The sequence below is a fragment of the Lissotriton helveticus genome, chromosome 3_1 (genome assembly GCF_964261635.1).
Source record: "Lissotriton helveticus chromosome 3_1, aLisHel1.1, whole genome shotgun sequence".
NCBI lineage: Eukaryota > Metazoa > Chordata > Amphibia > Caudata > Salamandridae > Lissotriton > Lissotriton helveticus.
In genome coordinates, this window is record NC_136061.1 from 501,419,363 (window position 1) to 501,435,075 (window position 15,713).

At 47.7% G+C, this 15,713-nt stretch overlaps 1 protein-coding gene across 5 annotated transcripts in view; it reads left to right on the forward strand.

Annotated features, from left to right (window-relative positions):
• MYO1B (myosin IB) overlaps positions 1–15,713 on the forward strand; it is a 911,317-nt gene that overhangs the window by 24,228 nt on the left and 871,376 nt on the right. The window contains exon 1 of one of the 5 annotated variants that reach the window (XM_078680400.1): positions 2,793–2,865. The exons of the other annotated variants lie outside the window; for them this stretch is intronic. The gene's annotated coding sequence lies outside the window, so the exon portion shown is untranslated. Of the gene's footprint in view, positions 1–2,792; positions 2,866–15,713 lie in introns of those variants that run through there. 5 annotated transcript variants of the gene reach the window in all.

Consider the following 15,713-nt stretch of genomic DNA (forward strand, 5'->3'; position numbering starts at 1 on the left):
CTACATAAACATGACAATATATGCCAACAGCAGAGGGAGGTAACAAAGTGCACTTAGCTCTTGCTGTGAGCAGCAAAGAAAGAGGAAGATGGCGGCAGGCAGAGGCCTCTTATGGACTGAGGGGGCGTGCCTTTGGGCTAGTCATGATGGAATGTGTAGTTGTTTAACGTGTTTACTATGAAAAGCAAGCATTTTCATTGGCTGCTGTGAGCTTCAATAAAGATGGAGAAGCATAATCTGAAGCCTCCGGTCCTGAAATAGAATCCCAAATGCAAAAAATCCGCTCGCAAAGGGCCAGATTCTCAGAATCTGGCCCTTTGCGAGCCGATTTCAGTATGATGAATCTGGACGCAAGTGATTTTCCCAGAATCACAGGATGTTCCGCGCCATTGCTGAGACCCGAACCCTGTTCCCCAGATTTTAGGTCGACCACCCTAGCCGTTAGGCCTACTCCGCTTTCTGAAATAGCAAGGAGACCGCTTTCTTTTAGTTGTATCGGCCGGGAAACAACTGGACACACGATAAGTGCAGGCCCCATGCTGTTAGGCTGAGTGCGAGGCCCTTGGCAGCTGCCCACACTGCCCATGCGTAGCGCCGGCCCTGCCTGTGACATGGAGGCAAGTGGTTATCGCCCTTTTCATGATGCTTTAACAATTGGGTTTCAAGTCTGATGTGCCCGGCTACTTCTCTTCTGGGAGCCTCGCCCCCTCCTAAAGGCGAACACTTTTGTGTTTCTGTCATAACACACCGTTCACAACGCTGGGTGGAGCAGGTCTTTGTGTTTGTAACACACGTCAGGTGTGTCTTCCTAGTGTCATTCTATACTTCCTAATCTGTAGATCAGGAAAACGACCCTTCTTTCCTTCCGTCGGTTTGTATGTCGCAGACAGGTGAGCACGTCAGCAGAAGAGACCGCGGGGCTTGTTTTTGCTCTTTCTGTGGCTCGCACACATTCTGCTGCCTCAGCCCTTTGGAAGCACCCACACAACAGGTTCAGCCCGGGTCTGTTGTGAGGCGAAGAGGCCGAGACACTGCCACTTTTGTTCAAGGGCTTGCAGTAGGACATTGTGGCCAAAGTCTGCTTTTTGCTGAGCCAGAAAAACGATGGCCTAACTATATCGGTGCTCCGAAAATGTTGCCTTCGTGGAGTTTCTTTGCTGCATATTATGAGCGAAAAGGTCGAGCTGGGGGGGAAATATAGAATCCTCTTCAACTGATCTCAAGCAATTGAAATTTCACAGGCATTTGAGGTGATTAATTTTTTCCAGCTGCTAATTTAAATGACAAAACGGCATTCTGGTAAATAGTCAATTAGATGAATGTGCGCTGTGTGAGGGGGTGATTCACTGCTGTCCTTCGTTGGGCGGCCCCACGTGTTATTGTTTGTTGCAGCAGTCTGCCGGGGCCCCACCTGCGCCTCGCATGATTTACCGCTTTGACAATTCTTCATCCTTGCTTTAAAGAGCCGGACGCAGGGCAAGAAGAAACGCTCCTAACCCCCTTTAGTGCATCATTATCAGAAAAGAGAGGCTTGGTGGATACTGCGAATCCGATATTTTGCGTTGGGCTGGTGGCACGGCCCACCGGCGAAGAAGAGGGTGGATGTGTCAGTCCGAGTCGGTAAACTCCAGGCGGCTGCCACAGGCAGCATCGCCACCCTCCGCGAGGCCGCGGCTACCGGGCAGCGTGGCTTTCCATGAATAGAAGAGGCGGGTGAAATGACAGAGCAGTGGCTGACCGCCGCGCCATAATGAGAGAGCCAACCCGGAGCATTAAGAGCACAGCTGGGCGCGCGGCCGCCGCCTGCAGCCTGCACATTAGGTTTGTGGTGGTTAATGGCAAGCTAACATGCGTCTGATATAGCAAGAGGCTTGGTTCTTGTACTAATTTTAGTTCAGTCACCTGGATACTCATTACATGTCAAAAAGAAAACAAGAGTTGGAATGGTGCTATAAGGGTGGGGCGATGGCATGAGAGGAATGGAGCGAAATGTCTGTGGGCGACGCCCTCTTTCTCGAGAAAGGCTTCCTCTCTGCTGCACTCTGAGTAAAATCATCCTTAAACCCCCTTAACCTGTTGTGAATCTTGCCTGGGTGTTCTCTGGTGTCATTAGGACAGTGATCTATGTCACCTCCAGCAGGTTAGCAGCTGAGATTCCATTAGCAATGTTGTTACTTTTCTCGGTCTTATTTCACTGCTGAGTTTGCGGGGATAGTCTGGTTAGGTTACTTTCTATCTCCCCAAGAGCCGTGCAGTGCAGGAGACAGTTCGCCGAAAGCAGGGTCTGGAGAAGGACGCAGGGTCTTCTGAGTAAGTGGAAACAGGTTTGCAACAACCCAGCCTCACCCTCCTCACATAAAGGCTAGCGTCACACGCGGGTCTCCTATTTCTGAGAAGACGGTGAGACTGGGTTGTTTCCCTTGTGTGATATGTCTTTAATGCCACCCAACTCTTGGCACTGAACAGCTCTTCCGTGTCATAAATGCAGGACACGGAACAACAGAATGGGGATTGCTTGCCTCTCGTGCAGTTATGTTGTGTATTTGTAGAGTGCACGATCACCTGGGAGGGTATCCTGCCAGGATACCCTCCCATATTTCATTTGTTCCCCTTGCCTCTTCTGTCCTTCCCCATCTCCTCAGTGTTTTACAGTGGCTCTATTGTATGGATTATAAGATTAACCAACATGGCTAGTCATTGAAATCTCTTGTATCTTAGCTCAGATTCTGAGTAACAGATTGATTGCATTTTTTTAGGATTACTGTATGTGCGTTGTGAAGGTACGCAGAGGAAGGATACCACTGCAAGAGGTAAGCACAGCCTTTTGAGCTGTGCTTAAGATTCATCAAAGATTGAAGAGACTAGGTGAGAGCCGGCTCATCCATGTTTCTCTATGATCCCAGTTTAAATCTCTGTATACGGTTCACATTGCAGGGGATATCACATCTTTTGAGCTCTCTGCATGTCTTACTGTAATATTGGCAAGCCTTGGTGCCATCTTTGTACATTGCATTGCTGCTGTTGAGCTCCAACACATCGCTTGTGTTTATTGCTGAGGTTGGCCTGTCTCAGATGTCCAATGTGCGTTTTTTATTGTCTATGGACCCTACACTCTTTTGCTGTGGGATAAACAGTTTCTCTGAAGAGTAATTTGCTCCCAGATGAGTTCCCCAAGTTCCCCAAGTTGCCCCTTCTGCTGGTGTCGTACGGTTGTACTTTATCAAGTAAAACTGTGCATTTTTTGTCCAACATAAACGTTGGACTGGTGCAAGAATGATTCTAAGCACCCCTCAGGATATGTTGTCCCATAGTCAGATAGCTCACAGTGCACTATTGTTTATTCAATTGTGATGGCTCTGTCGCAGAAGAGCCGAAAACAAATAAGATCTTGCGTGCTGAATTTAGCCCTTGTACAGAGTGTTCAAGGTCTTCTGATACAATGCCTACGATGTGGTATTGTAAGCAAACCGAGTTCGAGGAATGTTACCCTGTGTGTGCAAGCAAATGAATGTGTGTCAAATGTAATCGTGTTTAGCCCCTCCCATGCTCATGACGAGCTGAGCTCGTCATGAGCCACGGCGCTCCGGTGCTCATGACGAGCTCAGCTCGTCATGAGCCGTGGAACGCTCAGGTGCTGGGAGAATTTCTCTCCTGAACGTTCCACTGAGCCAATGCACCTGTGACGAGCTGAGCTCGTCATGAGCACAGGAGCCCCGTGCCTCATGACGAGCTCAGCTCGTCATGAGCATGTGAGCGCTGTGCGTGCCCCCTCCCCCCCAGCACAGCGGGGGAATAACCCCCGCAGCGAAGGGGTTAAGGGGAGAAAAGGCAACTTAAGAATGTGAGCATGCAAAGGTGGCGTTGCTCAACCGGGCCTAATAACTCCACGTGATACTGGGAACATGGGGAATGAAATACCGGTCTGGTGCCCTATTTGCTTTGCATTACTGAAGGCTGACCCTTTCCTGTAGCCCTCTGTCTGCCTTTCATTAAGAGGGGTTGACCCCTTGTTGAGAGTAGCCTCAGTGTAACTTGCATTGTTGGGGGGCTGGCTCAAACCCTTCTTGCCCTGTGTGCATTGCATCAGATAACATTTTTGTCCCCCTCTACTTTTCCTCTCAGAGTTTGCCATATTTTCACAATGTGTCTGGGTTTCAACTACTATGTCAGGGTCGCCAACTTTCTATAGTGATATCTACTTCTACTAACAATCCTCCCGAGCTAATATCAAATGTTATCACTGTATAATAGTTACAACATCACTTAACATTAATTAATGACCACTCTAAGCAGCATTATCACTAGTGACCACCAAGCCTTTCAGGTTACCAGCAGAAATGTAAGGAAAAACTTTTGAATAGGAAATAGCAGCCAAAGTAGCTAGTGCCTTCTGGCACAAAGGACTGAACCACAGCAATAGATCTCCCCACCTCAGCTAGAATTATCGCACAACTATCAGTTTTAAATGTGTTTAGAAATGCAACCTTTTGCCGTCTTCAGTTTCCGATAATGCACATATGTTTCTATTGTATACATCTTTCCATTTTGGGTAAACAAACTCAATTTGCAGTTGAAAAATCTTTTTGAAATATATATATTTTTCTATCAAAATATCCGTTTAAATTTTTCAGATTTACACAGTCCCCAAACATCGACTTTTCATCTTCATCAAGTATTCTCATGTACGGCTGCCACACATGAACAGATTCTGCTTCAAACGCCCAGTTAGTACATTCATAGACCTTGGATGCTCACCATAACACCATGGATGCCTGTAGTATGCCATTAATGACCACCATTGTACCAGAGCCAGCATTGTGCCCAGGCTGGTCAATTTAAAAGCAAAGATACCCACAATATGTCAGTCATGGTCATTATTGTTTAGGGGTGGCCAGCATTATATTAGGGATGGCTACAAGTGGCCAGTCGTGCTCTTAATACATACATTATGCCTGCCAATAGTTCACAACTAGACCAAGAATGTCCAAAATATATCAAGGACGATCATTATTATTCTATTTCCATTATTATTCCTTGCACGGACACTTGTGTCAGAGATAAACCCCTTACGATGGGGGCAGCATATATTTGTAGTATTCCTTAACATAAGCATAGGTTCCAGGGATCAATACCATTTTATTAAGGAGGGCACAATAGCAGGCATCACAAACACACAGGAATATGCGCATGAGAGTCTCAATTAACTCCTCTCTGGATCCAGATGCTACGCTCCACAGATCTAAGGCTGATCTCGCATCCAACTAGAAAATGTTTTACTCCGACCACTGCAGCCTCGCTCTTCAGTGAGTCCACACTTCCTAGCTACTTCTTTAGTTGCTTCTTGTACTTATCTTTACCATTGTCAGAGCCACTGCAATTAAGCAGCTGTAGAGAACCAAATTACGCAGCAGTGTTGATTAAAGTATGTGGCAACAAAAGGCAAGCTATGCACAGTAATGTGACACATTTAGTAGCCATTTCACGTCATTATTTTGTCATTGTTAAACGGATATCACAAATGTGACCAGTTAACCTCTGTCAAGGGCCTTCCACTGCGTAACAACATATGTTGAATCATTTTTAGTAACTTTTGATCCATTTGAGCAAGAAACAAAATAGAGTTTTCCTGAAATCTGCTGATTATGCAACAGATGGATTGTCGCAAATCCATAATTATCGGGAAAAGGTTGCAGCAGTAAAATCACATCATTCCAGTGCCCCAGCCTATTGATTACACACATGTCTTACAACATGGCCAGTTTCCTTGTGACTTTGCTGGACTGCAAAATGAGCTAGATCATAATGATGTAATTCAAATAGAATGACACTGCGTGTGTTTGAGTGTTCTCTTGAGACCTTGCCTTTGGCTTACTTACCTGCTCCTCTAAGGGTCTTGACATGTGCAATGCTGCTTTCTTTAATAGTCACAGTCCTCCGAATGAGGTAGTGGGTTTAGCTTCACGTTCAAGAGCAACTTAGAGCATGCTGGTGAGCTACCAGTAGTACCCGGGCTACTCATTGGAAATTTCTGTTCTATTTGCTTTTTTTGGGCCAAGCCCTATCCGGTGCCATCTGTGTTCTTTGGTTGGGATGGAACTCTCTGCCCCTGCAGAGGGCTCTGATGCCCTCTGTTTGATCTGCAGGGGGTGGAATTCTTTATGTTGTTCTGTGTGGGGAGCTTTAGGGCTGGGTGGGGGGTGTCAGCACTCTCTGTTGCACTGGATGGAGCTTTGAAGTGGATTCAGAGCTCGCTGTTGCCATCTGTGTGCTTTGCATGGGACCGAGTGTGCTCTCTGGTAGCTTCTGTTTTTTTAGGTCTCGCCTGAGCCAGCGCATGCACTGGCCTGTCGAGACATTTAGTGAGTGAGGCGTTAGAAATGCGACCACAAGCTTTTGCTTGTGGCCTAAAGCTTGCTGTTATGCGTGCGGGCACACACACAGCCGCCTTCTGGCTTTCCTCGTGATCAGGCGCCATCTGGCTTTCCTCTCGCTTGCTTTTCAGACCAGCGCATGCCCCTCCCCACCACAGAGCTCGTCTCGCGGCTGCAGGTCAGTATTCCAACACTGCTTGCTCTTTAATTGTCCCACTTTTGTGGCCGCGTCACTTTTTACTGCTGTGCGGCCAATGCTCGTTTTAATTATGATGTGCTATCTGTCTAACAAGGACTACCAGTTTACCTTCACGAGTGACTAAATGTATGCTCCCAGACTTATCAAATCATTTCCCAAATGTTCGGTTCATTTTTCTGCTCCATAAAACGGAAGTTTTTTTTTAGTACAATGTCCAAGAGTCTCGTTCCAGTATTTGGGGTAGGGTATAATCTTGTACAACCCTTCCTGAGTGCTGGCAATCAGAATGCCTCCTCAAAAGCTCTCAAGATTGTTGATGCTTTACATAAGAGTCCATTTGCCCTTCCTCCATGGACATCTCACTCACCCCTGCCCAAAACACTCCCGCTGATGGGGCTTTGTCTCTGCCATTTTCACTTACAGGGCCTGATTATTGAACTTGATTGCGAGAGGCGAGGCCGCGTCTCCCCACATCCTGGCGCCTTTGAAGTCACAATGGCTTTGAGATTCGATTGCGGATTCTGCCCACGGCCATGCTATCTCTCCCGCTCCGCCCCCTGTCCTCTCTTCATTAACACCTGCCCTTGGCGAAGCTGAGACAAAGGCCCTCATCTGCATGCGCTGATTGGCTGTAACCTGCAGAGCACAGGAATGCGGTTAGGTGGCAGAACCGTAGGGAAGAAAAGGCGATCAGGGCCTACGAATGCAGACATTGTACCTCAGATTACAAACAGATTTGCACCCCTGCTGACTCAAGGGAACTCCGCTTCCCTGCCCCCTTAATGCAGCCAACGCCACAGCATAACAATTCCTGTTCCGACAATTGTACGAGTCATTAGAGAAACAATTGTTTTTTGGGGAAAATTTCACTTTGGGTTGTTTAAAGAACATGTCTGTCCTTAGAAGAAAGGACCACTTACCAGATGACTCCGTGTCATCAAGGACACCATGTTGCAATCATGGGATTTCATTTAACTCACTAATGAATTCTGGGACTTGTAGTCATGATGTTCATATTGGACGCAGGTTCTATTTCGACGATATTTGAAGGGGAAACCCAGGACAGAAACATAGAGGGGCAGATTTACAAGCTCCTTGCACCACTTTTGCGTCACTTTTCCCATGTTAAAAGTGACGCAAAAGTGGCTTGATAATCTACCCCAGAGTTCCTAATGATGATAAGTCGTCTGGTAATCTTATCATACAATACAGTAAAGGTGTACTGATGCCATGTTTGTGGCTTTCATGCACACCGCGCTGTTTTCACACAGTAAAGGTGCCCCAGTAAGTATATGAGGCATCCGATTGGCTTGAGCAGACTTGTTTTGGTTTTGTGCAAGTTTGGTTTGTTTAATTTAATTTGTTATTCAGCTCCCGAACTTGCTTGCTTCATTGGCATGTGTTATCCATGAGCGATATAAAAATAAATAAATATATGCGTTTAGCACTCTGCCGTTTTGATTCCCTGCAAGAGATTTCTGTTACTAAACCCTCTCTCCCCCTTTCTTTTCTTTGGTTTTTCAGTGACTTTCTCCTGCGAATAGAGACTCTTTGTAGTTCCCTGTCTGAAAGTTCATAAGGGGTTGGGCTGTATTTTTGTTACGTTCCATTCTGTATCGTTTAAATGGCGTTCCTCACAAATGATCCAGTTCTTGTTAGTTTTGGCTACATAATAATGTGGGACTTCAGGTCCCAGAATTCCAGGGTTGTACAGGAAGTGTCGGTTGGCTGGATAATTCACTGCCACCACACACACCCTCCTTCTTTAAATGCCTTGACTCCCTACGGTGTTCGACGTCTATTTCGGATTACGCATTTGTCTGCTGTGATTTTACCTGCAGCAAGTACGTTTTTGTTGCAGATTTCGCACTTCGTCCGCGTTTGCCTTCCATAATTCCCAGCCTCCTTTAGACTTTGTGCTAATACCGTGTTTGTGCTAATACCATGTTTTGATTTTTAAATAGGAAACACCAGGGTTTTGTTCCCTCTGCCTGAAGGCTGCTCTCTTATTAATTGACAATGTGCCTATATTACATTCGCATTCTTGAACTTCTTATGACCCCCTCGGTTGGTGGACCAGTCCCTGAAGACTGTCTGGTCTTAAGTAACTCTCAATTGTTTAAGTATACTTAGAGCACTGTGGATTTTTAGTTGAATTTAATGCCTCATATTTATAAATGTTCGGTGACCTTATGCAAGGATTAATTGCCCCTCATACGTCTCTATGCTGCATGGTTTACCGGTCTAATGCTGCATTGTTTCTTGGTTTACCAGACTTATTGCTTTTTTGTTCTAGTTCGGTGCTGTCTCAAATTAAGTATGTTTTTGGTTTATAGTTCTCATTTTGAGCGGTTTGGTTGTGCTTCAACTACACATACTGCAATACATGTGCAACCATTTAGGTGTGTCTGTCAGTACTTCATTTGAAAAAATATAAGTGCCAGGGCCCTCCTCAGGAGTCCACTGTCAAGTGCACCACTTATTTTCCCTGCCGGCACTGCCAATGACAGCACCAACACAATACTCTTTGTGCAACAACATCAAGTGTTGCATGGCTAAACACTTATAAGGTCCCAAAGGCGAGACCTATTGGCTATGCCAATGCTTGTTTGCTTTGTTGGGGGTTAACATCTATTTGGTGAAGATTTCCCTCTATGCCTACCGTCGTGCATGTTTTTATGGCTACCTGATTTCTCTCTCTGATGCATGGATGCTAGCAGTGAATCACTTCTTTTGAATTGCCCATTCTCTAGTGACTGATTAAACCGACCAAGGCTATTCCACTGCTGAGGTGTTCTATAAATAGATCACAAATTGATGTTGAAAAGGGGATTTCAGAAGACCATACTTTCAGTCTGTACAGTGTGTTACTATGAAACAAGCAAGGTCCTGCTGCCAGATACTTACACTTTTATTCCATAGGTACACGAGGTTTCCAGTTCATTTGTGGTCTTCCGCAATTGCACTGAAGTCATCACATACCGAAGCATGTCAGGACCAAATATCCTTAATGCTTATTCCAGGGTATTTTAAGAGGTTTACTGGAGCTTGGCAGCTGTTGACTGAAATAAAGAAGATATTTTAAGCCAAGTATTTTCTGGTTGGAACTGAGCCTGGGCTTGTGTTCTGTAATAGTGAGGTAGTTGCTGTACACTGGTTTGCTGTTATGATATGTGGTTTGCTGCATCAATGCATTTCACTGACATCTCAGGGCACCTTGTCCTGAAGTCGTGTGTAGCAGCATGGCCACCACTCCGAATGTACTATTTGCCCTCCATCTCCCTGCAACACACACTCCGAATTAGAACTCGCTGCACAGAACCACTTCGACTGATAATGATCCTACACACAACTGCATTCCACAATATTTTGGCATCAGTGGCACCTGAAAAGTAGGTGCCCATTTGCCACATTCGTTCATGAGCTCTTGATGTTCCAGGTTACATTTAGTATGCAAAAAGTGAATGCCCAACTCTGCGAAATGAACCTTGATGGCCCGCCCAATAGGAAGTAACGGATGAGGCTTCTCTTTTTCCAAGTCTATAAATAAACGGGAGATGGTAGAGGAGACAATGTCGTTCTTACAGTGTGGGCTCACTTGAACACGCGGTTATTCAGCAATGCTTGAGGCCCTAAGAAGCAAATGCCTAAAAAAACATGTCTCCCAGGTTTTGCAGAATGTGAAGTTAAAACAAGCATTTTTTAAAAAAAGAATACGAAAAATCAGCGCATATGTAAATTTGTGTTGATATTTAACAATTTTAACAAGCACTGGCAAAGTCTAAATGTGTTGCCCTGTTTTGGCTTTGTCTATGCAGTTTGCTTATGCTGTGCAGCATTGTGTAAATTGGAGAAAAAAAGCGATGATGCATGTATGGTCTGACGCATATGCCATATTTTTTATTTACAGATCCCAAGTTGGTAAACGGCTCTTGGACCAACTATTAAAAAAAAAATTAGCTTGCACGAGAAAACATTTTGTAAGCATTAGCACAATTCATGGCAGCTGACCAGCCATCCAAAAAGATTTAAAAAAATAATAATAATGATGACTACCGGGAGCTGTGGGAGGGCAGTGGAGGAGAAAGTGAGGGGAAGGAAGCAACAGGGAGTGGGCAGTTGCACGGGTGCAACCGAGGCTGGACCTGGTGGGAAGAAACCAAAAATAGTTTTTAAAAGGCCAAGGATGGAGTGGAGAAAGCAATGGGTGAACTGCAGTCTTGGGGAGATGAGCAAGTTACATTGTGCTCGGGTGTGGGTGTTTGGGGGAGGAAGTTACACACTCGAGGGAGAGAGCTAGAAAACACTTGCATTAAGTGCGGGGGAAAAAGTACAAAATAGTTTACTGAATGGGAGCAGTGTAAGAATATAAATCATCCCATCAAAAGGATTGTAAAGAGACTATGCCCTGAAGAGAGACCTATACAACACGAGGAAAGAAAGTCCTCAAATAAGAAGTAAGCAAATGTGTGAGTATAAACTCAACCAGGGATAAGCAGTGGGTTTGCTCTAAGCACCCTATGCTTTTGGTATGGTTCAAAAAAGGTTTTCGCTAACAGACGGAAGCCCTGATAAGAGAGACCTATAAATGTATGTTTAAATGATGTGTATATTGTAACAAAAAATTAATGCTTTGTCAGTTATCCTATCATGTTACTCTTGTATGATTTTTGGAACATACATCTCCTTACATGCATGCTGCATGGGATATTGCCTATAAAAGATGTGGGGATGAAGTGTGAATCCTAACACCCATTCGCAACTGACATTACATTTAATACATGTTCGATGAGGTTACCAGGAGTCTCAGAATTAGACCTCAAAGTCACTGATTGAGGACATTCATAAATAAAAGTTTGAAACACTTCCTTCACTGATTGGATGTACAGCAGCACGCCTCGGCATTGGGCCAAGAGGAGCTTCAGAAATCTGTGTTTGAAACCGTGGTAACCGGTGTAAATCTTGGAGCGTATCCTCTGCTTGTTAACCACAGAAGGATGATGAAATGAGTACTATTGAGTTGGTACCAATATTTATATATCTAATGTGTGTGTAGCGCCAGGATACCACTTAATTAAAATGTTCATTCTATAAATGTACCAGATAGATTTGTGCTCGAGCTGGTATGCTGATTGTGATGATGTGTGTGGATTAGAATGCAGAAAATTGAAAGACCGGTCAACTGGAGAGTTGGGCAAAGCTGAAAGAATGTGTTGGTCCTGGCACAGTATGCACGCTCACTCACACTTCTGTGTACCCGAAGAAGTCTATTTTACAAAAATGCTTCCTGGTTCATTCACTCAAACCTATATTTAGCTTCCACATTTTTTTTTCACTCGTTACTGCTGTACATGTTGCACAAGTACAGCACCTTGAGAGCCAATGCATTTTCTTCTCAAACTCGTCCTCCTCCCACCCCTTGCTCATAATGTGGACTTCAATGAGACAGGACCTCCAGTTGCGCTATTTAGAAAACTCTAGGCCCATCCAGTTCCCCCAGCACGGCATGCTAAGGGCAGTCCCAAAATCTTTCTGGATTTTTCCTGCCTCTAGCAAGAAACTGGGGGCTTGGTTAAAGAATCTTTGCTGGGGTCACTATTGTTACATCCTCGTGTGTAGAGGTGAATGGCTTCAAGGCATGCAAAGCAGTAGACCAGCTGATGGGAACGTGGTATTCTTAGCGTATTTGCCTTTGAGCTGCGCACCTTCTGTACTACAACATTTATGCTTCAACCCTTTGCTAAAACAGTTATGGAATATTTAAGGCTCACTACAGAGCTTTGCATTAGCAACATTGGTGGTGATTCAAACCAGAAGCAGAAATAAATCTTCCTGTTACGGTTGCTGTCTGGGCTCACAGAATTATGGAAATAAAGAGATAGGAAAAGTTTATGGAGAAGGTATTACATGGAGGTCCTTGCCCTTGAATTGAGGTGCGATGACCTGTGACACCGATTAACTGAGGCAGCACACACTCACGATTGCCCAAGGTCTCTGGTAACAGATGATGTGTAACCCGGGCCATTCTTGGAGTGGTACTTGCTGCTCGTAAAATCACAGCAGACAAATGCGTAATCCGAAATTGACATCAAGGCATTTAAAGAAGGAGGGTGGGCGTGGCCAAGATGGCGAGGTGAGCAGTCTCACTCCCTGCGAGCTCCCCGGAACCTAGACCCCTGAGCCTTGTTTTCATGCCGATCTCCCCCCGATCAGCCCAAAACTTGCAGCGGAGGCGGTAGTGCTGCCGATGGTCCATTCTGAGCCTGCGTCCGCCCTGGGGACTGCGCCGGAGGAGCTCCGCGGCGCAGGCCGGTGCTGGCGCCAGAGGCGGGAGGGGCTGCGACCTACGGCCTGCCGAAGCATCGGATGGCGTGGTGACCAGGCCCACAGCGGATCTAAAGGGAGCGGACTGGCCGAATAAACAGCGGAGGCTTCTGCAGAGCAGCGGACGGAAGCCCGGGGACTGCGAGGCGACCGGAGGTGGCCGGCGGTGCTGTCGGGGCTTCCCCAACGGCCGGGAGCTTCTACGCAAGGCCGAGGACGCGGCCTATGGGCGGAGCTACCCGGATTCCCGCACCGGACCGGGAGAGCGCGGCGCTTGCCATCAGCGGAGGAGAGGTGAAGGGCCGGTGGGGACAGAGAGGTCGAAGGGAAGCAGGCCCCCCGAGGCGACGAGGCCCACTGGTTGCCGAGACGGAATAGGCTCCGGACAGGCCCCACCAACGGAGGACGGCCTCATCGGAACACGGCCGAGGGTGAGGCCGGTCGTGACGCAGATCAATATCAGCACCCACTGGGCCCCTCACGGTGGAATGGCCTCGGGACTGTGACAGAGGTGAGGCTTACTTGCAGCGGTATTTGAAGAGCAGGGCGCTTCGACAACCGGTCACAGCGACAAGGCCTTCCGATCTGCGCCACCGCATGGAACAGGGGTGTTGCCGAGGGTGGCCCTGAACTTGAGGCGACAGACGCGGGCCCTGAGGCGGAAGAGCTGAGGCGTGGAGCACGCGCCGGTTCGGCGCCGGCAGCTAAGAGAGGCGGCAGCGCCACGAGAGTGCTATCTGCAGGAGCCCGAGAGAAACGCATCCCTTAGAGGCCCACGGTGATGAGTACAATGGCGGTCAGATGGGGTGGCCTGTAAAATTGCACTGGGGCCGGCTATGGGGGGCTAGCAAGGAGCCGCCCAAGTACTGCGAGGGGGCTAGGGCAGGCATCTAGCCCACAGTCTTTGCCCGCGGCGGTGAAGACCACCCACAGATCGCTACCAGGTTGGTGCCCATCGGGATCACGACAGCGGTCTGGATTTCGTAGAGGGGCAGACCTGACCCGCACTAGTCAGAACGGACCTCCACGTGGCAAATCAGAGGGCAGAACCGGACACCGCACTGCATCTGCACGCAGCGAGCGCTTGAGTGCTCTCGTGCTCTGAGATAGAGCCGGACAGCCCCACCGGGGAGGTCAGACTGACCATCGGTGGAGGGCAGGGCAATCTCCCCGGACTATCAGTGACCCCGGCATACTGCTGGCTATCTCCAAGGGCCGAAGATCCGCCAAGTCCCTCCCCAGCAGCTTCTGCCTCCAGGATGGCCGGCAACAGGGGTGGGAAGAAAGGAGACAGGACTCTACCAGAGATGCTAAACAGGGGATCATCGAAACAAGATAAAGGACAACACTCACCGGGCCCCTCGCGCAGCCCGCCAGAGGCGGGAGGGGGAGAACCACCGGTCACTAGGTCCTTCCTGGAATCTCTTTTCAGCTCGCTGCGGGAAGACTTTCAGACTCTAAAGCAGGAAGTGGCCAGAGAAGTCCGAGAGGTGCGGAGAGAGGTGGATAGCCTAGGTGAAAGAGTGGCCAGCATGGAAGAAACCGGACACTCGAGGGATGAAGAGGTCGGACATCTGCAGCAGGAGGTGCTGCAACTGCAAGAACAACAGCTGGACCTCCAGGCCCATGCGGAAGACCTGGAAAACCGGTCCCGCCGGAACAACATCCGCGTCCGGGGGGTGCCTTCCAAGGAAGAAGGAGAGGACACTGCTGGATACTTGCAGAGCATGTTTAGAGAGATACTGGGCGAGCCGGAGGACTTTCCTATCAGGATCGACCGGGCGCATAGAGTGGGCACAGCGTGCCGGTCCTCGGCACCTCCGCCGGATCTTCTGGCCTTCCTGCCGGACTTCCCACTTAAGGAGCGAATCCTGCATGAAGCGAGGAAACGACAATCACTCCAATTCCGTGGGCACTCAGTTGCACTTTTTCAAGACTTATCGACGATCACGCTGCAAAAACGCAAATCATTTAAAATAGCAACAGACTTTCTGAGAACCCATGGGATACAGTACTCCTGGGGACATCCTTTCCGTCTCATCTTCCGGTGGAATGGCGTCCTACACCAGCTCCGATCGCTCCAGGACACTTCCGGGCCGGGATGGACGGGGCGCTCCGGGAGACGGCTGTAGGAGAGTGGGGTCTGCAATCCTATGGTCACCCCAGATTTTTGCTTTTTGCTTCACTGGTTTATGACTTTCCCTGGCTGTGGGCCTGCTAATCAGACCCACAGCCTAGCTGTTCTCTCTCTAAATTGACAACCATGTACTTTAGGTGCATTTACCAATTGGTACTGGGCCACCTTATCAGTCCCTGTACACAGGGCATAGGTGTACCCAGGGGCTGAAGCATGTATTATGCCACCCCTGGCTGGCCATCTAAATCTGACACAACTGGCTGCATGACAGCTGGGGCAAGGTGGTGTAAACACCCTTTGCTGTAGATATAGTATACCTATATCTAACCCTAAAATGGACACATATATTCCTATCAGTCACTCCTATGGAAGGCCTTATCAATCCTGAAGGCAGAGTGCTTGGAATTATGTGAGATGGTGCTCTGGCATGAGCTGAGGCCGTTTGCAGCTTGCGGAACCAAGTCCTAATAGCTGTTCCATGATAACGCTATACCATATACTCTTAAGTGCATTATCAACCTCGCGGTTAAATGCTAACTCTGGTATAACATTATCAAAACATGTCGAGTAAGGTGTCATACAATTTGGAATACTACCCCATCGCCAATTCTGGCGACGGGGGTAGCATTCCACCCTTCTAGAGGGACACGACATGTATGTAACTGTGAACCCCGGTTAAAGT